This window comes from Mesoplodon densirostris, chromosome X, assembly GCF_025265405.1.
Source record: "Mesoplodon densirostris isolate mMesDen1 chromosome X, mMesDen1 primary haplotype, whole genome shotgun sequence".
NCBI lineage: Eukaryota > Metazoa > Chordata > Mammalia > Artiodactyla > Ziphiidae > Mesoplodon > Mesoplodon densirostris.
The window spans coordinates 83,546,741-83,559,054 of record NC_082681.1 but is presented as its reverse complement, the minus strand read 5'-3'; the positions used below and the strand labels follow the sequence as shown (position 1 = coordinate 83,559,054).

The 12,314-nt window shown below is 39.4% G+C and overlaps 1 protein-coding gene across 1 annotated transcript in view; it reads right to left on the bottom strand.

Annotated features, from left to right (window-relative positions):
- EDA2R (ectodysplasin A2 receptor) overlaps positions 1-11,990 on the bottom strand; it is a 103,742-nt gene extending 91,752 nt beyond the window's left edge. The window contains exon 1 of the mRNA XM_060087525.1: positions 11,926-11,990. The gene's annotated coding sequence lies outside the window, so the exon portion shown is untranslated. The remainder of the gene's footprint in view (positions 1-11,925) is intronic.
- Positions 11,991-12,314: the final 324 nt, after the last annotated feature.

Genomic DNA, 12,314 nt, shown 5'->3' with positions numbered 1-12,314 from the left:
GCCAGCTCAACCTAATGACTCTGTAGTCCATCGTTTCCTGGTCTTGAACCTTGTGGTTAATGCTCAAAAATCAAGGTGAAAGATTACCACTGCCTATATAAGCCTTTGTAGATACTTGACTGTAAGAGAACTTTATTGACCAGATGTTGATCATAAGGGAGAGTCTTTCCACCTGTTCTAAAATGGATCAGTTACAACAAATAATAATAATGGTTAGATGACCATCACCTGATGGCCGGATCTATTAACAAAGGATCCTACTCCTGGGCTTCCCTGGTGGCGCAGTGGTTGAGAGTCCGCCTGCCAATGCAGGGGACACAGGTTCGTGCCCCGGTCCAGGAGGATCCTACATGCCATGGAGTGGCTGGGCCCGTGAGCCATGGCCGCTGGGCCTGTGCATCCAGATCCTGTGCTCCACAACGGGAGAGGCCACAGCAGTGAGAGGCCTGCGTACCGCAAAAAAAAAAAAAAAAAAAAGGTCCTACTCCCTTAAGATCTGAGTGTGCCAACATATGAAAGATGTTCATTTTTATTTTTTTTTATTTTTTTTTACGGTACACGGGCCTCTCACTGCTGTGGCCTCTCCCGTTGCGGAGCACAGACTCCGGACGCGCAGGCTCAGCGGCCATGGCTCACGGGACCAGCCGCTCCGCGGCATGTGGGATCCTCCCGGACTGGGGCACGGACCCGCACCCCCTGCATCGGCAGGTGGACTCTCAACCACTGCACCACCAGGGAAGCCCCGAAAGATGTTCATTTTTTTTTTTTTTTCTTTTTGCTGTATGCGGGCCTCTCACTGTTGTGGCCTCTCCTGTTGCGGAGCACAGGCTCCGGATGCGCAGGCCCAGCGGCCATGGCTCACGGGCCCAGCCGCTCCGCGGCATATGGGATCCTCCCAGACCGGGGCACGAACCCGTATCCCCTGCATCGGCAGGCGGACTCTTAACCACTGCGCCACCAGGGAGGCCCAAGATGTTCATTTTTACATCACACACTTAGAATGAGAAGAGAAGGGAAACCTCTCTAAGAAAAACCTCCCGAAACAAAAAAGACACCACTAACAAATACAGAACAGATGATAGAATTAAAAAGCAGAAGAAAAGATGTTAAGAGGAACTAGAAAGTAAAAACAGGGAAGGAGATCAAAAATGGTGGAGTATAGGACGTTGAGCTCACATTCCCCCACATACACATCAAAGATACATCTATAGGTAGAGCAGCTCTCTCTGAAAGCAAACTGAAGACTGACAGAAAGGCTCTTCTACAACCACAGCTATAAAGAAAAATCCACACAGAATCAGGAAGTAAGGGAAGAGATGCAATCAGGTAGGGACCCACACCCCTAGCAGTGGACACAGAAGAGGAAGGGGATATCATGGGCTCAGGGATCTTCCCTGGGGAAAGAGGGGTTAGAGCCACATATTGGGCACCTCAGCCCTGGAGTCCAACAATGGAAAGATCAGTCCCCTTAGCTGGCTTGAAAACCAGTGGGACTTACAGGAGGGCTGTAAGAAACCAAGACTCCATTTGTGAAGAGCACATGCACACACTTGCTTACTCCCAGGAACAAGGGAGAGGAAGCAGACTGAAAACATCTGGGTCTCTAGCCACTTTCCCATGACTTCCCCAGAAAACACCACAGCCTGCACTGAGTGCCTCCTCCCTCACAGCTCTCCATAAAGGTGAAGGCTGCCATTGCCAAGGAGAGAGTGCACATTTAGAGAGAACATAGCCAGCTTGGACCTCATCCTGCCTCTGAACAGGGTGAAGGCAGTCATTACCAGTACACATGCCGAGGCAGCAGATTGAAAACTGCCTGGGGCTCTGACCAACTAGCCTGGATCATCCCAGCACAGGCCCTGGCCCATGCCAGGTGCTGGTTCCAGCCCCCTGGCTCTGGCACCACTCGTCATTGGGGTGAAGATGCCATTGCCGAGGAGAGTGCACTCAGATCTGGTCTTGCCTCTGAACAGGGCCAGAGTGGCCATTGCCAGGGTGCACGCAGAGGCAGGAGATTGAGCATTGTCTGGGGTTTTGAATAGCTTGCCAAGACTGTCCCATAGCATGCCCCACTCACATCAGGCACCCACTCTTTTCCTTCTTGCTCCAGCACTGCTCCCCACTGAGGTGGAAATGCTATTTTGGGGTGGGGGGAGTGCATGAACTTGGAGAAAGTGGAGCCAGCTTGGACCTGACCCTGCCTATGAATGCCAAGAGGGAGGCCCTTGCTGGCACATGGCAACAGTAGACTGGAAACTACCTGGGGCTTTAACTGGTTTTTCTGAACTGTCCCAGCACGTACCCTGGCCCACACTGCCCACCTACCCCAGCCCCTCTTGCTCTAGTGCTGCTCTCCAATAGGGAAGAGGTGCCTTTGCAGAGGGAAGGGGAGGGTACCTACACTTAGAGGGAATGGAACTAACTTGGACCCAGCCCTCAGGGCTTCTGCTCCAGCACCTTGGGCTACAAGTCCACTCCATATAGGGCAGTGACTGCCACTGAACACAGGAGAAGCCCTAGCTCATACCTGGCTCTGGATCTAGTCCCTCCATCTCTATCCCTACCTCCCACCAAGGTGGTAACTGCCAGCACACCCTGGGTGATGACCTGACCTGTGTTCACTCAGATCCAACTCTCCCACCAAAGCCACTGGGTACATGCATACTGCACAGGGACACTCTCATACAAGGACACCCCTTCAAACTCATGATAAGTAACTGTTTCACCTACTTTCATAAAGACAGAGAAAGTTAAGCAAAATGAGAAGACAAAGAAATGTATTTCAAACAAACAAAATAAAAAAACACAAAAAAATTCACGAAAACCCTACTAAAAGAAGAGATAATTTACCAGATAAAGATTAAAGCATTAGGGGCCTCCCTGGTGGCGCAGTGGTTAAGAGTCCGCCTGCCGATGCAGGGGATACGGGTTTGTGCCCCGGTCTGGGAGGATCCCATATGCCACGGAGCGGCTGGGCCCGTGAGCCATGGCCGCTGGGCCTGCGTATCCGGAGCCTGTGCTCCGCAACGGGAGAGGCCACAACAGTGAGAGGCCCACATACCGCAAAAAGAAAAAAAAAAAAAAAGATTAAAGCATTAGTAATAAGAATGCTAACTGAACTTGGGAAAAGAATAAACACAATGAGAATTTTAACAAGAAAATAGAAAATATAAAAGAGAACCAATCAGAGCTGAAGAATACAATAACTGAAATGAAAAATATGCTAGAAGGAGCTAACAGTAGACTAGGGGATACAGAAGAACATATAAGTGACCTGGAACATAGAATAATAGAAATCACCCAATCAGAACAGAAAGAATAAAACTTTAAAAATGAGGACAGTTGAAGAAACTTCTGAGACAACATAAAAACATACTAACATTCACATTATAGGGGTCACAAAGGAGAAAAGAGAGAAAATGATAGACAATGTATTTGATAAAATTATGCCTAAGAACTTCATGAACCTGAAGAAGGAAACAGATATCCAGGTATAGGAAGCATAGAGTTCCCCAAACAAGAATGAACCCAAAGAGACTCACACCAAGACAAATGATAATTAAAGTAGAAAGTTAAAGATAAGGAGAGAATTCTAAAGGCAACAAGAGAAAAAGAGTCACATACAAAGGAACTCTGTAAAACTATCAGCTGATTTTTCTGCAGAAACTTTGCAGGACAGAAAGGAGTGGCAGTATATATTTAAAATGCTGAAAGGGAAAAACCTACAGCCTAGGATACTCTACCCAGCAAGGTTACCATTCAGAATTGAAGGGGAGATTGGAGAACTTCTCAACAAGCAAAAACTAAAAGAATTCATCAATACTGAACTGATCCTACAATAAGTATTAAAAGGTTTTCTTCAAGTGGAAAAGAAAAGGCTACAACAAGAAGAATTTATAGGAAATGAAAAATCCAATTAGTAAAGGCAAATATATAGTAAAGGCTGTGGATCAACCACTTAAATAAATTAGATTAAAAGATAAAAAATTTAAAAGCAGCTGTAATTATAATAAACAGTTAAGAGATATACATGACAATGTAAAATACAGCATCAAAAACACAAAACATGGAGGAAGGGAATAAAAAATGTGGAGCTTTTATAATGTGTTTGAACTTAAATGATTATCAGTTTAAAACAAGTATATATAGTTATGGTTCAATATATATGAACACCATGGTAACCAAAAACCAAAATTCTACAATATATATACAAAAACTGGAGAGAAAGGAATACAGCATACCACTAGAGAAAATCATCAAACCACAAGGGACTAAACTAAAAAAAAGAGGAAAATAACAGAGAACTACAAAAACAACCAGAAAACAAGTAACTAAATGGCAATAAGTACATACCTACCAATCATTACTTTAAATGTAAAAGGACTAAATGCTCCAATCAAAAGACACAGAATGTCTGAATGGATAAAAACAAAAGACCCATATATATGTTGCTTACAGGAGACTCACTTCAGAGATGAAGACACACACAGACTTAAAGTGAGAGGATGGAGAATAATATCCCATGCAAATGGAAATGACAAGAAACCTGGGGTAGTCATACTCATCTCAGAAAAAGTAGTCTTTTTTCTTAAGTCTATAACAAAACACAAGGAAGGGCATTATATAATGATAAAGGGATCACTACAAAAAGAGACTATAGCATTCATTAACATATATGCATCTAATATAGGAGAACCTAAATATATAAAGCAAATATTAACAGATATAAAGGGAGAAATTGACAATAATAGTGGGAGACTATGACACCCCACTGATATCAACAGATAGATCATCCAGACAGAAAATAATTAAGGAAAGAGTGGCCTTAAATGATACATTAGACCAACTGGACTTACTAGATATCTACAGGGCATTCCATCCAAAAACAGAAGAATACACATTCTCTTCAAGTGCACATGGAACATTCTCCAGGAGAGATCACATGCTAGGCCACAAAACAAGTCTCAACAAATTTAAGAGAACAGAAATTATACCAAAAAACGTTTCTGAACACAACATTATGAAAATAATCAATTATGAGAAGAAAACTGGGAAAAACACAAACACGTGGAGACTAAACAGGCAACTAAAAAGCCAATGGGTCAATGAAGAAATTAAAGAGGAAATAAGTAAATACCTCAAGACAAATTAAAATAAAAACACAACTTTCCAAAATTTGTGGGACACAGGTAAAACATTTCTAAAAGGGAAGTTTATAGCAATACAGGCATACCTCAAGAAATGAGAAAACTCTCAAGGAAACAACTAACCTACCATCTACCATTTAAAGGAATTAGAAAAAGAAGAACAAACAAAGCCCAATTTCAGCAGAAGGAAAAGTATAATAATAAATGTCAGAGAGGAAATAAATGAGACAAAAAAATAGAAAAGATCAATGAAACGAAGAGCTTTTTATTTTTAAAGATAAACAAAATAGATAAGGCTTCATCAGGCTCATTAAGATAAAAAAGAGAGGACCCAAATAAACAAACTAAAAAAAGAAAGAGGAGAAATAATAACCATTATCAGAGAAATATAATCTTAAGAGAATACTACGAACAGGTGTATGCCAACAAATTCGGCAACCTAGAAGAAACGGATAAATTCCTAGAAACATACAACACTCAAAACTGAATCAGGAAGAAATAGATAATCTGAACAGACTGATCACTACACTGGACAGCTTCACAGGGGAATTCTACCAAATATATAAAGAAGAGTGAATACCTATCCTTTTCAAACTATTCCAAAAAATGAAAGAGGAGGAAAAACTCACAAACTCATTCTATGAGGCCACCATTATCCTGATCTGAAAACAAAGACACTACAAACAAAAAAATTACATGTCAGGATCCCTGATTAATATGAATGCAAAAATCTTCAACAAAATATTAGCAAACCAAATTCAACAATATATACAAAGGGTCATACACCACGATTAAGTGGGTTTTATTCCAGGGATGCAAGTATGATTCATTATCCACAAATCAATCAATTTGTTATACCACATTAACCAAAGGAAGGATAAAAATCACATGATCACCCCAATAGACAGAGTAAAAGCATTTGACAAAATTCAACATCCATTCATGATAAAAATTCTGAATGAATGTGTTATAGAGGGAACACAACTCAACATAATAAAGGGCATTTATAACAAACCCACAGCTTACATCATACTCAGTATTGAAAAGCTGAAAGCTTTTCCTCTAAAATCAAGAATGATACAAGGATGTGCACCTCACCACTTCTATTTAACAAAATACTGCAAGCCCTAGCCACAGCAATCAGACAAGAATAAGAAATAAATGGGATCCAAAGTGGAAGAAAAGAAGTAAAACTGTCACTGTTTGTAGATGACATGATACTATATATAGAAAGCCAAGAAGTCTCCACCAAAAAACTATTAAAAGTAATATATGAATTCGGTAAAGATGTAGGATACAAGATTAATACATAGAAATACATTGCTTGTCTATATACTAGTATGAACTCTCAGAAAGAGAAAGCAAGAAAACAATCCTATTTAAATTGTATCAAAAATAATAAACTAGGAATAAAGACCCATATTCTGAAAACTATAAAACTATGAAGATAACCCATGTTCATGGATTGCAAGGACTAATAATGTTAAAAGAGCCATACTACCCAAAGCAATCTACAGATTTAATAAAATCCCTATCAAAATACCCATGACATTTTTCATAGAACTAGAACAAATAATACTAAACTTAATATGGAACCACAAAAGATCCCAAATAGCCAAATCAATCTTGAGAAAAAAGAGCAAAGTTGGAGGTATCATGCTCCCTGATTTCAGACAGACTACAAAGCTACAGTAATCAAAACAGCATGGTACTGGCACAAAAATGGACACATAGATCAATAGAAAGGAATAGAGAGCCCAGAAATAAACCCATGCACTTATTGTCAATTAGTCTACAACAAAGGAGGCAAAAACATAAAATGTGGAAAAGACAGTGTCTTCAATAAGTGGTGCTGGAAAAACTGGACAGTTACATGAAAAATAATGAAATTAGAACATTTTCTCACACTATATACAAATGCAAACTCAAAATAGACTAACGACATAAATGTATGACTGAAAACCATAAAACTAGAAGAAAACATAGGCAGAACACTCTTTTACATAAGACACAACAATATTTTTTTGGATCTATCTCTTCACGCAAAGATAAAGACAAGCAAAAATAAACAAATGGGACATAATTAAACTTAAAAGCCTTTGCTCAGCAAAGGAAACCATCAACAAAACAAAAAGACAACCTACTGAATGGGAAAAGCATTTGCAAGTGATATGTCCAATAAGGGATTAATATATAAAATATATAAATGGCTTATATAACTTAATCTAAAAAAAACCAAACAACCTGATTTCAAAATGGGAAGAAGACCTGAATAGACATATTTCCAAAGAAGACATATGGATGGTCAACAGGCACATGGAAAGATTCTCAAAGTCAGTAATAATCAGGGAATTGCAAATTAAAACCAAAATGAGGTATCATCTCACAACTGTCAGAATTACTATCATCAAAAAGACCACAAATAACAAATTTAGGTGAGGATGTGGAGAAAAGGGAACCCTAGTAGTGGGAATGTAAATTGGTACATCCACTGTGGAAAACAGTTTGGAGATTCCTCAAAAAACTAAAAATAGAACTACCAAATGATGCAGTAATCCCATGTCTGAGTATATAGCCAAAACAAACAAAAACACTAATTTGAAAAGATATATGCACCCCAATGTTCATAGCAGCATTATTTACACTAGCCAATATATGCAAGCAATCTAAGTGTCCATCAACAGATGAATGGATAAAGAAGGTGTTGTATACATATATACAATGGAATATTACTCAGCTGTAAAAAAGAGTGAAGTCTTGCCATTTGCAACAACACGGATGGATCTGGAAGGTACAGTGCATAGTGTATTAGTGTAATATGATAAGCAGAGAAAGACAAAAACTATATGTTATCACTTATATGTGGAATCTAAAAACCAAAGTGAATGAATAAACAACAGAAACAGACTCAGATATAGAGAACAAACGAGTGGCTACCAGTAGGGAGACAGAAGCAGGGAGGGGCAAGACAGGGGTAGGGTATTAAGAGGTACAAACTACTATGTAAAAAATAAATAAGATATAAGGATATATTGTACAGCATGGGGAATATAGCCAATATTTTATAATAACTTTAAATGAGTGTAATCTATAAAAATATTGAATCACTATGTTGGACACCTAGGACTAATATAATATTGTAAATCAACTATGTTCTAAAATAATTAAGTAATTAATTAGTTTTTAAAAAAGAAAATAAAACTGGGATTTCACATCCCCTTCCTGTTCTTTCTCTGTCTTTTTGCCAGTTCGTATCCCTCTCCTGGATATTTAAACATTAGAAATCCTCAAGTCTCAGGCCTCTGCTCCCTTTTCTTCTGAGTCTGTATTCTCTCCCTGGGTGATCTCAACCATGTTCTTGGTTTCATCAAGAAAATTTAACTAAAATTAATGTCATCTATTGCAAGAGGCATTATTATTTTATGTATCACCAAGAAAGTAAAAAAGGTTTCAAATTAAGTTATGATATCTAAAAATCATCTATTTGTACCCCAAATTTGTTTAGCTTTGTAGTATTCCAAACTCAGAAAATGATACCACCATTCACTTAGTTGTTCAAGATAGAAACTAGGAACCTGGGACTTCTATTCTCTCTACCTCGCCACCTCCTACCCGCATATCTAATCAGTCTCTATGTCCTATTACTTTTACTTCCTAACTAACCCCTTAATATACTCCTCTCTCTGACCCTCACTGTGACAAATCCAATAGAAGCCACCACCTCTCTTGCCTCATTTACCTCAAAAGCATCCTAACTTGCCTCCCCAATCTTCTGATATGCTATTCAGCAGGCAGAGTGATCTTTTCAAAACCCAGATTTGACCATGTCACTTCCCTGATGAAAACTCTTTAATAGCTTCTCATTAATCTCAAGAAAAAGTCCAAATTCTTTCTGTGGCATATAAAGCTCCTGCCCACCTCTCCTCCCTTGTCTCATGCCACTCTGTCCTGTGTTTCTCTACATGCCAACTACACACTTGTCTTCTTTTTGATTCTCAAATACATCACCCTCCTCACTGCCTCAGGGCTTTGTACACATGCTCTCTCCTCTGCTCATGCTCTCTTCCCTCTCTTTATCTAATTAATTCCTATTCACTCCTCAGCCTTCAACTCAAACATCACCTCCTCAGGGAAGCCTTACATGATCCCAGGTGATGTGCTCTCATAGCACATTATTATTCTCATTTTCACAATTTAAAATTTTGATTAATTTAGTATGTGAATCACAGCTTAATACTGAGCTCAGTACTTGAGTGAAAGTTGCATGAAGGCAGAGGCTTTCCTAGGGACTGACCTAGATGCTATATCCTCATCTCATAGCATAATGCTGGGAACAAAGTAGGTACTCAGTATTTGTTAAATGAATGGATAAATTGATGATATATGAGTTAAGGTAGAAAGAGGAATCAAAAATTATAGCCAGGTTTCTGGCTTTGGTGACTAAGTTGGATGGTAGCACTTCAGATAAGAGGCAAGGGTAAAATGATTAGTTTGGTTTTAGAATAATGAGTTGGAGTTGCTTGTGAAATATATGCTAGGAAGTTTGATATATGAGTGTGGAGTTGGGGAAAAGAGCCTGGGATGTAGACATAAATTTAATAGCCATTAGCTCCAGGTGTTGAAACTGAGTGAGGGGATGAGATTTTCCAGGGAATTAATGTAACATAAGAAAGGGAGAAGGCCAAGGACATATCTTTGTAAATAAGGATTAGACAGAGGAAAATAAACCATAGAAGAAAATGTATAAGGAAAGGACAGAGAAGCTAAAGAAAAATGAGAACAGTATGGTACCTTATAGGTCAACAGGGTTAAAAGTAGCATAAGGGTCAAAAGAGTGTCTACTAGCTTTGCCAATGAGAAGGACACTAATAGAATGCTTAGGGAAGTCAATTGATAGGTGAAGCAGAAAGTGAAAGCTTTGAAATCCTGAATAAACAGCCCTCTTCTTGAAGCCTGCTGAGAAGAGAAGGAAAGAAGGTGATAGCTGGAGAGAGACCAGTGTCAAGGAAAACTTTTAGTTTTCCTTTAACACGTGAGAAACCTGCACAAGTCTGAATGTTAATAGGTGAAATTACAATGAAGTTACCCTTCTATAAATGAGATTGGGTTGCCAAATATGCAATTTGTTCCGTGACACATGTATTCAAGCCCAGGCTGGATACAGAACCACCTGAGGATTTCTTTTCCCAACTCTAAAATGAGAGTCAGTGTTAGACTGACTCTAATCAGTCAGTCAGGGTTTAACCCACGTTTCCATAATGTCCTTTGCACAAGTCCATCATGGCATAATGAAAAGAGCACTAGGCCAAGAATCTGGCAGACCTGGTTCTAGAATCCCAAATCAGTCACTGACCAGGAAAACCTTATATATGTTATTTAGCTTGTCTCTGTTTCAATTTTCTTTATGTGTAAACCAACCTCATAAAATCATAAGGAGGATCAAAGGACAGAATGGATGTTGAAAGTGTAATAACATGATACATATATATATGTATATATGATATGATATATATATGATATGATATATATATATATATATATATATATATATATGTATATATATGTACTATAATGCTGCCAAGGTTTACCAAACTCTTGGGGAAGCCATCAAATTATTTTTAGTTAATTTATGCTTATTATAAAAAATCTGAGTTAATAAACTCATTTTATAACAACACTCAGAGGTAGGCATTGGTATTATCCCCATTTTACAGATGAGGAACTGAAGCACAGACAGGTTAAGATGCTTGCTTAAGGTCATCCAGCTAGGGATCTTAGTAAAGATATGAACCCAGAGAGTCTGGCTCTAAAGTTTTGCATAATCATTATGGTATGGTATCTTTGGCCTAGAACCTAATTTTTTTTTTCAGATAACATAGACATTTATTTTTCCACCACGTAAAAAAGATCTAATAGTAGGCTGTTCAGGGCTGGTATGGTGACTCCATCATCCTTAGCACATGATTTTCATCCTTAAGGTCACAAGATGGTTACTGGAACTCCAGTTGTTACATCCATATAACAAACAGTGAGAAGGGAAAAAATGGCACATGCTACCTGCCAGTTTTTTTTTTAACATCTTTATTGGAGTATAATTGCTTTACAATGTTGTGTTAGTTTCTGCTTTATGACAAAGTGAAACAGTTATACATATACATATATCCCCATATCTCCTCCCTCTTGCACCTCCCTCCCACCCTCCCTATCCCACCCCTCTAGGTGGTCACAAAGCACCGAGCTGATCTCCCTGTGCTATGTGGCTGTTTCCCACTAGCTGTCTATTTTACGTTTGGTAGTGTATATATGTCCATGCCATTCTCTCACTTCATCCCAGCTTACCCTTCCCCCTGCCCATGCCCATTTCTTCAAGTCCATTCTCTACGTCTGCATCTTTATTCCTGTTCTGCCCCTAGGAGAACCTAATCTTTTAAAGGAAGGATCACCAACTCTTTTGGAAAAATCTGATTAAAGCTTTGGACCCTCTCTCCCACGAAATACACAGAAATTCACACATATATGTTTTTACATACTATTTCAAGAAGCTCACTAACTGATCTTTACCACTGCCATAAATCCCTGCCATGTGGCTCATATAGGTACCTCATATTAAAACTCCTTCCTTTAAAGTCCAAATTCCACCAATCTTAAACTCTAATTTAGCCTCAAATCTTGTCATAACAACCCAGTTTTAGAAATAAATAGGGATCAGCTGAGGCTCTCATGTTACACTCTACCGCTGCCTACTGGACTGTCTGCTGTAATGACAATATCACCATACCTGTAGCTTAGAGACCTCTTTAAAATTTCCAAAGCGCTTTCACAAGAAGGTGCTGTCACAGCTTGGGGGTCCAAAACCCCAAACTAAGCGGCCAGTGCCCGGGGTCCATCCTCCAGTCATTGCTGCCGAATCCTTCCCGTCATCCTCTACAGTACGGCGCGTGGGGGCGTCGCCGCCATTTTGGCTTCTCCTACTGTCTGCGTCAGCAATAGCTAGGGAGACCAGCTTTTAGGATTCAGCAGAGGGCGCTGGAGTACATCTTTCGAGGTGGAGGCTGTGGTTAGCCAAATAGGCAGAAACCTCAGCTTTCTGACCTGTTCTTTAGGAATTGGGCCACATGTTTTCTTCTCAGACAGAATAAGCTTCCTTAGCACGCACTCCCTCAAACC